The 15,819-nt window shown below is 45.8% G+C and overlaps 1 protein-coding gene across 4 annotated transcripts in view; it reads left to right on the top strand.

Annotated features, from left to right (window-relative positions):
• The window catches only part of Cstpp1 (centriolar satellite-associated tubulin polyglutamylase complex regulator 1), a 164,581-nt gene that overhangs the window by 120,078 nt on the left and 28,684 nt on the right, over positions 1-15,819 (top strand). The window lies entirely within an intron of this gene.

Raw genomic sequence — 15,819 nt, 5'->3', positions numbered from 1 at the left:
AAAAAAAGAAGCACAAGTGTCATTTGGTGATAAAGCAACAAGAACATTCTCCTCTTCGCCTTTAGCTGATTGTGGCCATGCAGGAATGCTAGCCTAGCATGGCAGGTCTTCTGGTTTTTACAAGAGATAACCAAAGCTCTAGGTGCAGACCCAGATTCCCAGAAATTAGGATACATGGACCAGACAAAACTTAAAAAGACAGAGGGTATAAAAATCATGCTTTAAAATGGATTTAATGGGACTAGGTAAATGGCTCGGTGGCTAAAAGCCCTGGATGCTCTCTACCAGTGGATCCAGGGTTCAATTCTTAGTGCTCACAAGGCAGCTGTAACTCCACTTCCAGGGAATCTGATGCCCTCTCTGGCCTCCAAGGGCATTATGCACACATGGTACACAAACATCATCAGGTTGTAGGCAAAACACTTATGGACACAACATGATTTTAGGTGCTGAGTGGTGGTTGTGGTGCACGCCTTTAATCCCAGCACTTAGGAGGCAGAGGCAGGCAGTTCTTTGTGAGTTCGAGGCCAGCCTGGTCTACAGAACGAGTTCCAGGACAGGTTCCAAAGCTACATAGAGAAACCCTGTCTCAAAAACCAAACAAACAAACAAAAATAATGATTTTGGGGTCTAGAAAGATGGCTCAGTGATTAAGAATACTTGTAGCTTTTGCAGAGGACCCAGGTTCAGTTCCAAGAACACACAGGATGGCTCAGAACCATCTGTAAGCCCAGCTTCAGAGGACCCAAGGCATCCTCTTCTGATCTCCACAGGCACCAGGTGCACATAATATATATATATATATATATATATATATATATATATAGAGAGAGAGAGAGAGAGAGAGAGAGAGAGAGAGAGAGTCATACATATATATATATAGTCATACATATAATAAATAAATCTAAATATTTTATAAGATAATTAAATTTTTATTTTAAAAATTAAAAAATTTAAGACATAGCTCTCTGAACAGATGAAGATAGCTTTCTTTTGTATCCCAGAATCTAATCAATATTTATATGTATAATTCAGCTATTATTTGGCTTAAAAGAGCTTATTGGAAAATGTTATCATTTTTACTATTTTCTACAGAGAAAATATTTTCCAGTTTCAGATAACCCTGGACTTTTGAATTATAACCTTTTTTATGTTAAAAAAAAAAAAACAAAAAAAAACACTAGCTGGGCGGTGGTGGCGCACGCCTTTAATCCCAGCACTCGGGAGGCAGAGCCAGGCGGATCTCTGTGAGTTCAAGGCCAGCCTGGGCTACAGAGTGAGTTCCAGGAAAGGCGAAAAGCTACACAGGGAAACCCTGTCTTGAAAAACCAAAAAAACAAAACAAAACAAAAAACAAAAACAAGCAAACAAAAAAAAAACTATTACATTTAGTCTAATCAGTTCTGGTTGTGTGTATGTGAGGCATGATGAAGGAAGAACTGGGGTTCGTTCAAAGAGTGGGAACCTAATCAGAAGCCTCCACCAATGGGAAGCCTAGAACCTGCCCAAAACTCAGGGGGGAAACAAGACTTTTGTTTTTAGGGTATTTTTGCATTAAACAAATAATTGAGTAGGCTCATCCTTTGATATCATTGGGTTTTTTGGTTTTTGTTTTTTCCATCTTTTTTTGTGTGTGCCTACCAGACCCAGTAAAAGATAAGGATCAATGCTCAAAAAAGAAAAAACAAAACAAAAAACAAACCCTGTCAGCTCAGGTCCTGAGATGGGAGCACTATAATTCTGTTCGTATTTTTATTAAGGCGAGTGGTTCACTTTCGTTACAGGCAAAGGGTCATTTACTGGGAAAACCATACTTCAAAAACAAAGTCAATGGCTTCTAGGAGCTGTAACTGCTAACCAGTTTTGTTTCCCTTCCTGTCCCCAGAGAAGCAGGATTCTTCCCTCACTTAGCTGCCTCTGCTCTTAGCCACACACACATAATTATAGGCAGAGAACATTGCATATGCCCACAGAAGACAGGACAACACAGCAGGAAGTTCAACCGTGCATTCATCTCAAGAGTCGTATGTGTTTATCCATATCCAGCCTTTTCCTATTTCCTGCTGCTTCTGATTCTCAGTCTGTTTTTAGGGGATGGTAGCCATAAATCCATCACTGTTGGTGGAAGTTAGTAGATTCTGATGGGAGAGCAGGCCGTGCTCTTTATAAATATGCCTACAAGGTTGGCAGCTTGTTCTAAGCCTTCCCCTGCTTAGAATGCCCATCGAGAACCAAAGAACCTAGGTTATTGCTTTTTATTTTTAGTCTGTCTTGTTCAGCTGCCCTCAGTGAGTAATCCCACTAGCCACTGCTTCTGTTTATATTTATTTAGAAAAGGAGAATTCATTTTAAGCAAATCAAATGCATAATCTGGCCTACTTCTTGTTTATTCTATGTCTGCCTTCAACAGTGGAAGGCTCAGGAAAAATAACTTATTTAGATTTTGTTCTCTGAAGCTTTCTTAAATTCTCATCAGACAGTTTTGCTGATAAAAAATTCATTATGAAGCACTTAGGCAGAGGCAGGCAAATCTCTGAGAGTTTGAGGCCAGCTTGCTCTACGTAGAGAGTTCCAGGAGCTACATAGTGAGATTCTGTCTCAAAAATACCAAAACAGAAAGTTTATTGTGCCGGCCTGATTTTAAATTGGAAAGGAAAAGGTAGTTGAAAATGCCTGTGTGTCAAGGCTGGAGAGATGGCTCAGTGGTTAAAAGCATTGTCTGCTCTTTCAGGAGACCTGGGTTCAATTCCCAGCACCCACATGGCAGCTTACAAAACTCTGTAACTCAAATTCCAAGAGACCTGACACCTTCACACAGATGTACATGCAGGCAAAATATCAATGCACATGGGATAAATCACTTTTTAAAATGTTTGTGTATAAATTAATAAACCTGTGTCTAGTCCATTAAAATTGCAGATGCAGGTTCATAATGGCTTTAAAGTGTCTGTTAATATTGGTCCATCTCTGTTTCTTATTGGCATTTGCAGGGACACAGCCTAGGCCAAAGACGACAGAAAGATGGGATAATCTTTGGCAGATTTGAACATTAACAGTTCCCTCATGTGTTAAGCTATTTTTCATCCATAAAAGAAAGGGAAAAAGTTTGAGTTCCCCAGGACCTCCAGGCAAAAGCAGAAGGGCTTGGGAGAGAAGCAGGCTGTGTTGTAGGAAGGGTGTGCTCCAGGGTGCGAATGTCAGTTCCGTCCTGGAGCTGCACTGACCTGGTGATTGTGTCCCTCGTTGTTCCTGTCTATAAAATGGGGCCTGGGGCTGGAGCATCTGCCTAGAATGTGCAGGGTATGGGTTCAATCCCTAGAACTGCACAAAGCAGGGTGGAAACAGTGCTGTGTTCTCACAAGGTGCTTGTTTATTTCCCTGAAAATTTCATGCAGGAATACAATGTGTCTCGGTCATACTCATCCTCCACTCCCTCCCTCCCAACATATCTTCCACCTCCCTCCCTGCTTCATGGTTTTTGTTTTTCCAGAGCTCAATAAGTCCAATCAGTGCTGCCCACGTGCTCGTGGGTATGGAGTCAAACACTGAGGCAGGGGCATTCTACCAATGGCTGTCCTCCTCTCCCAAAAAAAGGGACTCTCTTCCCCAGCATCCAACAACTGCCAGGAGCCCCTGTATCAGAGGTGGGAAACCCTGCTGGAATTTTTAACTCTCTGATCTTGTGGAGGTCTCCACCAGCTTCTTGTTGGGATCAAAAGTGCTACTGCCTGTGGAAATGGGGCATAATTACACAGTCTCTACAGATCTGAGCCGTCCACACTAGTGAGTGGGGTGACAGAGGACAGTTACACAGTCTCCACAGATCCGAGCCGTCCACACTAGTGAGTGGGGTGACAGAGGACAGTTACACAGTCTCCACAGATCCGAGCCGTCCACACTAGTGAGTGGGGTGACAGAGGACAGTTACACAGTCTCCACAGATCCGAGCCGTCCACACTAGTGAGTGGGGTGACAGAGGACAGTTACACAGTCTCCACAGATCCGAGCCGTCCACACTAGTGAGTGGGGTGACAGAGGACAGTTACACAGTCTCCACAGATCCGAGCCGTCCACACTAGTGAGTGGGGTGACAGAGGACAGTTACACAGTCTCCACAGATCCGAGCCGTCCACACTAGTGAGTGGGGTGACAGAGGACAGTTACACAGTCTCCACAGATCCGAGCCGTCCACACTAGTGAGTGGGGTGACAGAGGACAGTTACACAGTCTCCACAGATCCGAGCCGTCCACACTAGTGAGTGGGGTGACAGAGGACTGGCAGTGCTTTGGCTATGAAGGAAAATAGTGTGCACCTTCCTCAGGCAGGAAGTCTGTAACTCATCAATAAAGAACAAAGGCATGATAAAATAATCATGAGATAAGGAGTGGGGTTGGTTCAGCCCCCATGGGCCTGAGCTGAAGAACTTCAGTGAACTGTGCCTTTTGTTAGACAATGCCATCCTACCAGGCTTCCTCCAAAGCAGGGAAGTGGTAACAAGAGCAGGTTTGGTTCCTGGGTGCTTCCTGTGCCCTGACCAGAGCTTTGGTTTACTGCCTGCTCACTCTCTCATCACCACCTCTTAATCCTCCCAAAAACTCTCCATGATCAGTGTTAGAATTGACATTATCCATGCTAATATCATTAGTAATGCAGTCAAGGGGCCAGGTGGTGGTGGCAGACACCTGTAATCCCAGCACCCAGGAGGCAGAGGCCCGCCTGGTCTACAGAGCGAGTTCCAGGACAGCTAAGGCTACACAAGGAAACTCTGTCTTGAAACACCAAAAAAAAGAAAGAAAAAAACAAAACAAAACCGCAGCCATGGCTGGAGAGATGGCTCAGTGGTTAAAAGCAATCACTCCTCTTGTAAAGGACCCACATTCAATTCCAAGCACACATAGGCAGCTCACAACCAATGCCTGTAAGTCCAGTTCCAGGGGATCTGATGTCCTCTTCTGGTTTCTCTGTGCACAGCACTCATACACAAACTCACACTTAGATATACACACACATACACATCATTTTAAACATTTTTTTAAATAATGAAGTCAGAGTCATTATTCACAGTCATTTCTAAATTGGCTTGCATGGTGTCACTTAGCTAATCAGGGAAGGACCAGGGTTTGCACCTAAACTGGCTGACTAGGAGCTCTCTCACATTCAGTCAGACCCACTCAGGAGTTAGGGACAGGAGTGTTTAGGCTGCCTTTAGTAAAACTCAGGAGTTTTTCTTTGGTAGTTTAGTCTCTTTGAAACAGGTCTCACTGTGTAGTCCAGGCTGGCCTTGAACTTGTGAGCTTCCTATGCTAGATTACATGTATACCCCCATGCTGAGTTTTAAATTTTATTTGTGGTGTGTGTGTGTGTGTGTATATCTGTGTGTGTGTGTGTGCTTGCATGAGTTCATGTGTGTGCAGGTGCCCATAGAGGCTAGAGAGGGTATTGAATTCCCCTAGAACTAGAGTTACAACAGGTTGTGAGCCACCATATGGGTGTTGGGAACTGAACTCAGGTCCTCTGTAAGAGGAGTGACTGCTCTTAACCACTGAGCCGTCCGTCTCTCCGGCCCCCGTGCTGTTTCGGTTGGTCGGTTGGTCGGTTGGTCAGTTGATCGGTTGACTTCATGTTTCAGATGTATTTATTTATGTGTGTGAGTGTTTTGCTTGCATGTTTGTCTGTACACCTGTGCTTGGTGCCCAAGTTGGGATCCCCGGGAACTAGAGTTACAGACAGTTGTGAGCTGCCATGTGGGCAATGGGGATCAATCCCAGCGCTTCTACAAAAGCAGTAAGTCTTCTTGACCACTGAGTCATCTCTCCTGCCCCATTCTGAGTTTTAAATCAGTGCCTCAGCCCCCAGTCTCCATCACTTTAACGTGGGCAAGGGCCACTGAAGAGACAGTTCAGTAAGAAAGGCTTTATTTTATCTAAGATTGTCTTAGTCAGTATTCTATTGCTGAGAAGAGACACCATGACCACGGCAACTCCTATAAAAGAAAGCATTTAATCAGGGCTTGCTTACATTCAGAGGTTTATCCATTACTGTCCTGGTGGGAAGCATGGCAGCACACTGGCAGACATGGTGCTGGAGAGGTAGCCAAGAGTTCTACATCCGAATCCATAGGCAGCAGGAAGAGAAAGACACTGGGACTTATTGGTGAAATTATTAAGGCCACTCCACGTAGTTAAAAGGAGATTTATTTAATGGTGTAACTTACAAGTTAAGGGATAGGTAGGTCGCGGGGTCTGGGGAAGGTGTATCGCAGTCCAGCGGTGTTCTCTAGAGCTCTGTTTGTCCCACCTTCACCATCCAAGGTCCTGGAACCGCCCATCCAGATATCAGGTCTCCAGGCGCCTCCCTTGGCCCCGCCTTGTAGGCGTGACAGTTGCCGAAGTCTCAGTGGGGGTTGAAACTTCCAGATCAAAGCTGGAATGGCTACCCACTACAGGGACTGGCTTGAGCATTTGAAACCCCAAACCCACTCCCAGTGACACATTTCTTCTAACAGGGCTACAGGGCTACACCTACTTCAACAAGGGCACACCTCCTAATCTGTGTCAAGTAACACCACTCCCTAATAACCAAGCATCCAAATATATGAGCCCATGAGGACCATTCAAACCACCACAATCATATATATTAAAGTTTCATGTAGGATTTTTCTTTTTTTTTTTTTTTTTTTTTTTTTTTTTTTTTCCCGAGACAGGGTTTCTCTGTGTAGCTTTGGTGCTTTTCCTGGAACTCGCTCTGTAGCCCAGGCTGGCCTCGAACTCACGGAGATCCTCCTGCCTCTGCCTCCTGAGTGCTGGGATTAAAGGCGTGCGCCACCACCACCCAGCTGGATTTCTATTTTTAAAGTGTATCTCTTAATTATTTTTTATGCTCCTATACTACAACTTCTGTATTTTTTAAAATAATTCATTAATTTATTTTATCTTATGTGCATTGGTATTTTGCCTGCATGCATGTCTATGTGATGGTTCCGGATCCCCCTGGAACTGGAATTACAGACAGCTGTGAATTGACATATGTGTGTTGGGAATTGAACCTGGGTCCCCTGGAAGAACAGTCAGTGCTCTTAACCACTGATCCATCTCTCCAGCCCCCAACTTCTATATTTTATGGGTGGAAAACTGAGACCTAGGAAAGTTGTAACCAGAGGAATGTAATCAGTTCTTCATAGAGCTCACACATTGCCTCTGTATCATGATGTGTCTCTGAAGTAGAATAGACTTTTTCTTTCCAAAAACAACCCAGAACCCTTCATCCTGACCATAAAACCCCATGTAAGAAAAGTTTACACGTCCTCCTTTACAAAGGCTGAGTGAATTGTTCAGGTACATCAGCTCTCAAGGCAGTCCTTTCCTCTCCCTTTCAGTCACCATGAGAAGGGGCTGAAGTTCATTCTCCATGTGAACTCTTTGCCTATTGAAGCATTTCTGTTCATTTTAGAGCAGGAATGGGTTTCAGCACTCAGCAGCACCTGCTGGCCCCAGAGGAATGTTCCATCTTGCTTCTATGGTACTTGTTTGAAAGGAAAAACAGTCCTCTTTATAAGTAAAGTAAGATTGTTGGGCATGGTGGTGCATAACTTTAATCCCAGCACTCAGGGGGCAGAGGCAGGCAGATCTGAGATCGAGGCCAGTCTGGTCTACAGAGTGAGTTCCAGGACAGCTAGAGCTACACAGTGAAACTCTGTCTTGAGAAACAAAAAACAGTGCTCTGCCTTAGACCCCCAACTTTTAACTGTCCTATCTGAGGGCCAGAAGACAGAGCAGTACCCCAAGGGTCCAACTTAGTGTAAGGGAATCTTATGTAGCAAATCAGGCCTGTTTCAACCCCCAGTGTTGCGTAGGGATGGCCATAGTTAGCCCACAGACCTGACCAAATGTGTGTATATAAACACTGCCAGGATGTGTGTATATAATCTTTGATTGAAAATGCTGGAGAGATGGCTCAGCAGTTAAGAGCACTGACTGCTCTTCCAGAGGACCCGGGTTCAATTTCCAGTACCCACATGACAGCTGACAACTGTCTATAACTCCAAGATCTGACACCCTCACATAGACATATCTGGAGGCAAAACACCATGCAAATAAAATAAAAATAAATAAATAATTTGAAAAAAAGAAAAGAAAATGCCCACCTCTCTTTACATTTGTATCTGATACACACAGTTCCTGGGCAGTCACTCTTGGTCATCCTAAACATTGCACCAAGATCATTGCCTTGTCGGATTTAATGCTTTGCCTAGAACCCCACTGGCCAAACAGAAATAGACTAGCTACAGTTCTCACTTGGTGCTGTGCTTAGTCATAATAAAATATAAAGATAAAGAGTTTGCCTTCCTGCTCCTCTTTGAATATGTACTCTGGGGAGTAGTGACTTGGCAGAGGCCAGAGTTAATAATGGCTCAAGTATTATACCCACAAGTGTCGTTGGAAGCTATTTCTTCTCATTCCTTTTATAGGGTCATTTCTCTGTCAGTAAACTAATTATCATCTCCCTCCATTTATAATATGACACAACAGTACTGCCCAAGAAGATAACGTTTAGGAACACAGATTGTTCTCTTCTAGGTTTTGCTTGACAGCTCCTAAGACGTTAGCAATCTTCCTGTGACTGTGGTACCAAGTGTTGGTGGAGAGGGAAGCTGTCAGATGCCCCCTCCTCCCCCACTTCCCTTCCCTCCTCTACAGAGTAGCACTGAGAAGTGTTTACTCAGCTGCGGCCTGGTAACAAAGCCTTCATGCCCTAGGGATGGGAAGGGGTGGTGTGGTCATGCCCTAAACTATCCATGCCTTCCGAGCAGCTCTTGGCAGAGCGCCCTGGCCAAGGGTGAGTGTCATTTAGAATGATCCTTCATAGCTCCTGCAAAAATGCACATAAAAACAATTGTAACTGAAAATTGAAGAGTCCACTCATGGTCTGTGGTGTTCTCTGGCCTCTGTGGCAGTTTCTATTGAAATCATGCAGCTAACCAGCTAGAGGTCATCCAGCCCTCTGGGTTCCCGTGGCTTTATAGTGTTTCATTATCTCTAGCCCCGAGCCAGCACCAGCAAAGGCAGCTGACACACAGATGAGTTCAGACTGAACCTATTGTATCCCCACACTTCGAGGGCTAAAAGTCCTGGATTCACTTACTTAGTGAGGCAAAGATGGACCCCAAGTCCTTCCATCTGGCACCATTCTGCTGCTCTGTGGTGATGGCGCTCAGGATCTGGCACAGGCACCATTTCCCAGGCCTCTGAATCCACAGCCACATACCCGCACAGTTCTTGTGAGAAAATGTTGTGGAGACACATGGTGGTCTGCAGAGGATGTAGAAATGACTAAGCTGCCTCCACAGAGCTTCAGAGGCAGGAATTCCACAGCAGAAAGGCAGGCCAGATGTAAAAAAACAAAAACAAAAAAACCTTCTCTCTTTCCTACAAATGAGGCCAAGTTAGCTCTTGAGTACATTGAGTATCAATCATTTCTGACTAGATTAATTTTCTTGGCTACAATAACCTTGTCCATCAGTCTCTAGGATTAGGATAGAGATAACAACACAAAGAGTATTTTGAATGTGGGTGCTGCTCATCTCAAAAGTGTTCACACTAGGGTTGTGCTTAGAGTGAAGTGCATTCCTATGAGGTGACCCGTTGGCTTCCTTTGGTTTTCATAGTAAAAGTGCCTATTCATTCCTTTTAAAACATTTAAGCTAACTGAACTGAGCCCTTGGTGAGAAGGTTCTAGGAATCAACAGCCTATGTACCCTGGCACACCTGCCATGATTTACTGTTTTTACTGATAGTTGTAGTGTCTCCAAAACAGGACATTTGCCATTTTCAATTTTTTGCAGCTTCTGGATTCCCTCAAATACCCATTTGCAGAATACTTCTTATCCCTGGAGATCCCCCTTCTCTGCGCTCACACACTGTCTTAGTTTCTTCTCTTTTGCTGTGATAAAATACTCTTGAAGTGGAACTTAAAGGATAAAAGCTTATGTGGGTCCAATCTCAGAAGGGATGCCATCCAGCATGATGGGGAAGCTGTGGTCAGGAGCAAGAACAGAGTGGACCTAGGCTAGAAAACTTCAGCGCCTGCCCCAGTGACATACTTCCTCCAGCAGGTGCAGCTCCTAAAGGTTCCATAACCTTTCCAAACAGTGCCACCAGCTGGGGACTGTGTGTTCAAACCCACGAGTCTGTGGGGAACGTGACACGCTCAAACCACTGCACGGTGAGCTCTGACTTAGGTCACTGTGTGGCACGTGGTTTTACTCATCCCTCCTTCAGTATACACTCACTGTGCTAATGTCAGAATTTAGCTGCATGTTGTAGTTCAGTCTCAATTTCAGGATTTCAAGCTTATTTTTTGTTTATTTGTTTGTTTGGTTGATTGGTTGGTTGGGGTTCTTTTTTTATTGTTTTTGTTTTGTTTCATTTTTGAGACAAGGTCTCTCTATGAAGCACTGGCTGCCCTGGAACTGACTCTGTAGCCCAGGCTGGCCTCAAACTCACAGAGATCCACCTGCCTTTGCTTCTCAAGTGCTGGAATTAAAGACATGTGCCACCACACCTGGCCCAGGACTTCAAGATTAAATCAGTTAATTTTAAAATAGTAGTATAGTTTAAATAGATTAGCCACTTTGATGATTTTTTCTGATAAAGGCATCACATACATAAATAACCTCTTCTGCTGTTTTGTTTTGCTTTGTTTTACAGCAACCCTATCAGGTAGGTACTGTACTGTGCACACTTTTAAACAAGGAAGCCAAAGTTCAGAGAGGGAGGTTGTTAATTGGTCTGCCACTAAGTACTAGAACCAGGTTCTGATGACATGTCGTCTGGCTTCTAACCTCTACACCAACACAACTGCCCTAACTAACTAGTCTGCCTGCCCTGTTGTCTTGGCCCACCTAGGGTAGTCTGTCAGTCATCTGGCATCAGTACTAGTCCTCTCATCAGAAGCTAAGGCTTCCATAAACCAGCTGGATTCCACCTGCGAGGGTGGAACTCTCATGGCCTTCGGAGTCAGATAGGCTTAGGTCTGAAGAACCTAAACCAGCTCTTTCCTTGAGTCAATAGTTGACCTCCCAGAGCAGAGTTTCTCTATTTCTGAAATAATCATGGCAAATACTAACAACACTTATTGAGCCAGACACTGGTCTATGCACTTAACATTAACTCACAATTCTATGAGGCTTATACAAACATTTTATACATGGGGGAACTGAGGTATGGAGTTATGAAGTATTTTGAAGTCAATGGCAAAGCTCAGATTTAGTCCTGAGCACTCTAATGTTTGAGCCACGGCACTGTGCAGCCTCTGAAGATGATAGAATTAAAGTGGCAAGCCTCTCTGGTACTGGGCCAGGTACCCAGTTGGTAAGACTAGTAGAAGATTTTGAAGAGAGTTCAACAATTCTGACCACCCACAGGAAGAGAAGCACCAATTTGTGGAGAGGGTTCTGATTTTGATCTTATACGAAAGTCTTTCCTTTGAACTTTCAGGACCTGCTGGCTGAGCTCTCCTAATTGTGGGGGATTCCTTTAGAGAAGCGTCTGTGGGTACACACCACAGCATTGCCCTTCCCTGCACCTGGTGATGCTGAGGCTCGCAGGTGGGCGGGGTGAGCGCTGCCAGGCAGCCAGCAGCACAGGTGTACAGCTTGCTGTAGGCGGCCTCCCCTGGCGGCGCAGCCTAGCCAGCTCCAGCTGCTGAGCTGAGCCTCAGTATTTCCTGTTTACGGTAATTAGAACCTTTCAGTCTCAGTTTCTTACCAGAAAGATTCCAATTCACCAGGATTGTCTCCTTGATCCAGTTCACCTGGCCCTGGTTATCGCTGCAGTTTGTTAGGGTGGGGGGTGGGGGAGACCAGTGCCTGAGCCCTCCCCTAGCAGATGGTAAGACCAAGGTGCAGAAGTGGTAGCTGGGTGAGCTCTGCAGCTACCGCCCGGATTTGGATTCCAATTCCACCCTTGTGTACACACAGTCTGAATCCGTGTGTCTGTGAAGTGGGGATGAAAATAGTGACAATTAGGGTGGCAAGATGACTTGGGGTGCCTGCACAAGCCCAACCCAAGTTCGATCCCCAAGCCCACATGAAGGCGGAAGGAAAGAACCAATTCCACAAAATCGTCCTGAGACCTTCATGTGGGTTCCACACAAATGAATTTTTTTTTTAATCATGAAGATTAGCTGGTGACTCACACCTGTAACCCCAGCACTTGGGTAAGGAGCACTCGGGAGGACACAGGCAAGATGTTCACTGCCAATTCTAAGCAAGTCTGGCCTAAGTGTGAGACTTCGCCTTTAAAAAAAAGGAATTAGGTAAAAATCGGGTAAGATAAAGCATGTAAACCTTAAAGAGAGCAGAGCCTGACCCGTAGTAAACAATCCAAACACCAGGAAGTAGTATTTTCGTTAAGCCCCTCTTGCCTTTAGAACCCCTTCACATCCTCCTGTTTCTCAGACTCTGGGCTCCCCTCCAGGATCATAGGCCATTAGATCTTCTGAGCTTCCACGGGCTTATCTGGGACTTGGGAGTAGGAACAATGGAGTCGGCGTCATAAGGCTGCTGTGAAGTTGAGAGCACTGATTCAAACACTGAGCACAGAGCTCAAAAACTATTCACCCTTGTTACTGTTATGCTTGTAGCACAAAAGGGCTGCTAGGAAACTCTTTGAATTTTCGGAGGGAGTGCTAAAAGCCAAAGAGGCCAGTGTGCACAGCAGCCTTTGGAGTTAACAAATGCCTGAGCAGCTAGGGGTCTTCGGCCTCAGGAGCTCCTTCTGTGACTGCTGCATCCCTGTAATGCTGTACCTGTGATGCAGGAGGCAAGTGTCAGTGGGAAATGAGTTTGCCCAGGCAGTCTGACAAAGACTATCCAAGACTGAACACTATAGAGTAAAGCATTCAAATGCACCAAGAAAAAATAAAAATAAACCACCTCAGGAGGTGCCTTCCTCTCCTCTCCTGTCTTTAACCCCCAGGATTTAAAAACAAACCAAAACAACTCCAAGTGTTTGATGTTACTAAGGTCCAGACATTCTGCTAAGTACTGTAGAGATAGCATCTCTTTTGACTTCAATCCTGAAAAGTGAGCACAGGCGTCCCCAGTTTACCGCAGAGAGCCGGAGATGGGGAGATGAAGCACCCTGCCTGGGGTTCCATACCTGAGCCAGCCAGGCAGTGCTTGGATTTTGGAACCAGTCTTTCCGCTTGTGGTACCCCATCTCCAGAGGGGCAGGGTGGCTCTCCCTTGCAATTCCCTGGCCTTGATGTTATCTGACCACTGCCCTAATTGAATTTGAACTGCTCTCACACGTCAGAGCTGTTGGCTTGTATTTCCCTGGGTCTCTATGACCGCCTTCCTCACCCAGCCTTGGGGAGAGTCCGCTCCAGAAGTGGTGGGCAGGGCGTCTTCTGGCTTTAGGAGTTCTAAGAGTCTTCAGTACATTAGAGAGGTAGAAGTAGCTTATATAAATTAGGCCTCCACCCTTGGGAAACAAGTATTTCAACTGTGTGAGTTCAAACAACAGCAAGGACCTAAAGGGAGCTGCGAGATCGCTCAGTCAGTGCTCGCCTCTCAAGCATGAGGACCTCAGTTCAATCCCCGGAACAGATGGAATTTAAAAAAATTAAAAAAAAAAAAAAGTTTGCCAACACCTGAGGAACAATACTCAGGGTTGTCCTCAGGCCTACACACACACACACACACACACACACACCACAGACATACACATACACACACACACACACACCACAGACATACACATACACACACACACACACACACACACACCACAGACATACACATACACACACACTATGGACACACACACACACACACACACCACAGACATACACATACACACACACTATGGACACACACACACACACACCAGACATACACATACAGAGAACCTAATGAGGAGCTGGGGGGTGTTCCTCAGTGGTAGCACACTTGTGTAGGATGTCTGAGTTTGGCCCCTGAGCACCTTAAAAAACAAAAAGAAAAGGGCCTCAGCTCTGGAACCTGGGAGGCAGAGACTAATTCCTCTCCCCACTTGTACTCTTTCTTCTACATGTTACCATAGACGTCTTCCCAAGGTGACTGTCCAGGCGGTTTGAAATGCATACTAATTCCTGTGCAGTCCGTGGCCACACTCCAGCAACAGTATCAAAGTTTAGCATAGAAAAGCCGTTGATGATTCAAAGGTAGTACTGTCAGAAAGCACCCTCCTCCCAGTTCTGGAGGGAGAGCAAAGCCAGCTTTTCTCCTGTCCTCCACCACTCCTGCTCCTCACGCCAAGTGGGGACACTGAGCAGCTATCACTCCTGTGCTTGAAGAATATAACTTCTGTTTTTTTTGTTTTGTTGTTTTTTTGGGTTTTTTTTGTTGTTGTTGTTTTTCGAGACAGGGTTTCTCTGTGTAGCTTTGCGCCTTTCCTGGAACTCGCTTTGGAGACCAGGCTGGCCTCGAACTCACAGAGATCCGCCTGGCTCTGCCTCCCGAGTGCTGGGATTAAAGGTGTGCGCCACTTCTGCCAGACTGCCTGGGGTCAATGAGTGAGAAAAGAGTGTGTGGCCCACGAAGCCAAGGTCAAGGCCGCAAACGCCCTCTTGATCCCCTGACCTACACTGACGCTGAGTCTGTTCTTCTGGTGCCTCCGCCTTTGGCACTGTGGTTAGGTTAACTCTGTGCCCCCACCTTGAAGTGAGCTTTGATGAAAAAGTGGTTGGAGCCCAGGCCTGACCCTGGAGATTTGGGGTTTGGTAGAAAAGTATCAAGCAAACGAGCAGGGACAAGAGATCTGGATTCCTGTGGCTTGGGCTAACTTAGGTCCAAGAAACCAAGTGTCCATGACCATCATCCTTGTTCCTCAGCTTAACCATAGCCTCCCCCCACTTAGGAGAGCTGCAGCCGGGTTGCTGTTGTTTCTCCTCTGCTCCTTAGGAATTCTTGAAAACTGTTGTTGCCTGGCTGGTGCAGAGCCTTGGTTGTAGCACAGGCTGCAGCAAAACAGCTGGGAAGCATAGGTGTGGGTCCTCTCTCGGGACGCCGTGAACCTCTGAGATTGGCCTCTTTGGCAAGTGTGACCCACAAAACTCCTGGCGCCTCTCTCCCACAGCACCGTTCTGTAGGTCAGGGATTATTTGTTTGCCATGACTGTGTATCTTGGACTTGGTCTTGGCCTCCTATAACAACAGGATGACCAGATACGTGTGCAGGCATCCCAGAGAAGTCAGCCTGCTGCGGTCCTGGGGCGTTGCGGGGGCAGACCAACCGGGTCTGTGCTATGTGTTCCTCCACACTCTTCTCTCCGCCCCCCTTCCCATGCATGCACCTTGTTTGCCTTGCTGCCTGTTGATGGTTTGTAGATGGTGTTTGGGGGCATGCAGTGGTAAATAGTGCCATGCCAGAGACTTTGAACAGACTCAAACAGCTTTGGCATGACTCATCCACCCAGTTTTGGAGTCAGGGAAAACCAGGGTAGCAAGACTGATAGTGTTTTCTTATTTCCTGTCTTCACTTGGCCAGTTCTCAAACCAACAGAGAGAGCCCCTTCGGTTGGAACGCTGTAACTGGTGCCTCACCCAGGGGTGGCTTGGTAGAGATAGATACCACTCCTAAAATCTCACCTCTTGGGCCAGCTATGACGCACACCTTTAATCCCAGCACTCAAGAGGCAGAGACAGGTGGATCTCTGTTAGTTTGAGGCTAGCCTGGTCTACACAGTTCCAGACCAGCCAGAGCTACAGAGCGGGACCTTATGGTCAAAAGAAAGAAAAAAAAGAAAAGAGACAAGAAAAGCCTCACTCCTTTACAC

This window comes from Peromyscus eremicus, chromosome 4, assembly GCF_949786415.1.
Source record: "Peromyscus eremicus chromosome 4, PerEre_H2_v1, whole genome shotgun sequence".
NCBI lineage: Eukaryota > Metazoa > Chordata > Mammalia > Rodentia > Cricetidae > Peromyscus > Peromyscus eremicus.
This window is presented reverse-complemented; position numbering and strand designations above follow the sequence as displayed.